This window comes from Cystoisospora suis (assembly GCF_002600585.1).
Source record: "Cystoisospora suis strain Wien I chromosome Unknown contig_3243, whole genome shotgun sequence".
Classification (NCBI taxonomy): domain Eukaryota; phylum Apicomplexa; class Conoidasida; order Eucoccidiorida; family Sarcocystidae; genus Cystoisospora; species Cystoisospora suis.
This window is the reverse complement of record NW_027156038.1, coordinates 5,047-7,182: the sequence shown is the minus strand read 5'-3', so window position 1 is coordinate 7,182 and position 2,136 is coordinate 5,047.

Here is a 2,136-nt window from a genome sequence, read left to right as displayed (position 1 = left end):
TCTCTTCTTCTTCTTCTTTCTTTGTTTTCTCTTCTTTTCTGGTTTACTTTATCCTTCCTTCTTTCATTCATTCCGCCATGCCTCTCATAAAGCAGCGGCCCCCCTGGCCTCTTCATCTCTAGATTTCCCCCTCCACGCAAACGCCTACACACCTACTGCATACATCTTACACATATGCACCTACACACATACATATATATACACACACATATGTAGGCGTACGTAGAGACATATATATATATATATATATACAGTAGTGCATGCGCATACCTACAGTATACACACTGAGACCGATAGATAAACTCTAGAGATGGAGATACCCTAACCTCTAGTGTGAAACATCTATCTCTCTCTCCATATGTATACAGATACATACATACATAAATAAATAGATAGAGAGATAGAGAGAGAACGATAGGAAGAAGAAGGAGATGAGGAATAGGTTTGATACCTTAATACTTTCAAATTCACTGGCGGATCCGATAATTTTAAGAAGATCAGAGTGAGAGACATAGTCTTTGTCATGAAGGGCTTCTCGGAAGATTCGAGCTGTCTCATAGTCGACATAGAACTTCGAAGCCATCCTTCCTAGATCTGTCGCTATCAATCGACCTGTACGTCGATTGTATCGGATCAATCTCGATTCATTTAAACTCTCCGCAGCCTAAACAGAAAAAGAAGAGAAGAGAAAAGTGAAGAGAAGAGAAGAAGAACACCAGAAAGAAAAAGGCACAGCAAATCAAAGAAAAAGAAGATAGAAGAATGAAGGAAAAAAGATATCTCATACATGCAAGGTTGTATATACAGTCGATTCAACGAGACGGGGGTGTACATACACATACATACATTATACATACATATATATATATATATATATATATACATAGAGAGAAAGAGAAGGAATGTAGGTCCAGCAATACATCCATATGTTAGAGTGATAAATAGTATGTATATATATATATATACATGTGTGTATGTATGTTATGCTTATGTATTTCTATTAGAAGATATCTTTCTGAGTGGGAGATGAATTATATCATGCAGTTACACATGTGCATACAGAGAGAGATATAAAGAGAGAGACTTATAGGAGAGAGATAGAAGAGAAGAAAATGAGAGATAACGAAGAGAAAAGAAAAAGAAGAAGAAGGGTAGGAGACGTGAGGTGTGAAATGGCGCATTCATAGACAAACAGAGAAAAGGGAGAAAAGAAACTTAAAGAATTCAAACGAGAAAAAGAAGAAGAAACAGCGATCTCTCTTCGTGGTGTACATACAGCCAGATAGACGTGAAGGAAGTATGAGTTACCAATGAAGAAGAAGCAGATATAAAGCATCCACACACTCTCTCTCTCTCTCCCTATCCTTCTGTCTGTCTACCTATCAGGGTTGATAAGTTCCAGGCAGCTTGAATATCCATCAAACATATAGGCACACATACACATATGCACACTTCTCACAATACACTCCTTTAATCTATCTATCTTTAATCTATCTATTTATAGTTAATCTATCTTTAATCTATCTATCATTAATCTATCTTTGATCTATCCATCATTAATCTATCTATCTATATCTGCATCGATATATCCTTTTGTTTTCTTTTTCGCCCTTTCTCTATATATGGACGGTGTATACGTTTATGTATACTAGATGTATGTGGATCTCTTATGTATGTATATCTCTGTACGTCTATCTGTCTGGATGGAGAGTGCATAAGTAAGGGTCGGCGACTTGACGAGATTCTCACGCTGAAGGCTGCGAAGACTCCTAGGACTACTAAAGCGACTACTAGTGCTTTTTCTTTTTCTATGGTACGTGAGTGAAGATAGAGGAGACAATGTCCAGGAATTACTTGAAAGAACAAGAGAAGAAAAGAAGTGCATGCATGCGGTCCCTGCCTCATTCTGCGAGGAGATCGACGAGGAAAGTACTAAAACTGAGGTGTATATACACATACATAAAGACACAGACACGCAGGCAGATATATACCTACACATATACATATACATATATATATGCATATACAGATATATAGCGAGAGAGCCGTAGAGTGTGATGTATCGTTTTCTCTCTCTTTTTTGTGTTTTCTTTGCTTTATTTTGTTCTTTCTGTTTCTTTCTTTCTTTCCTTCTTT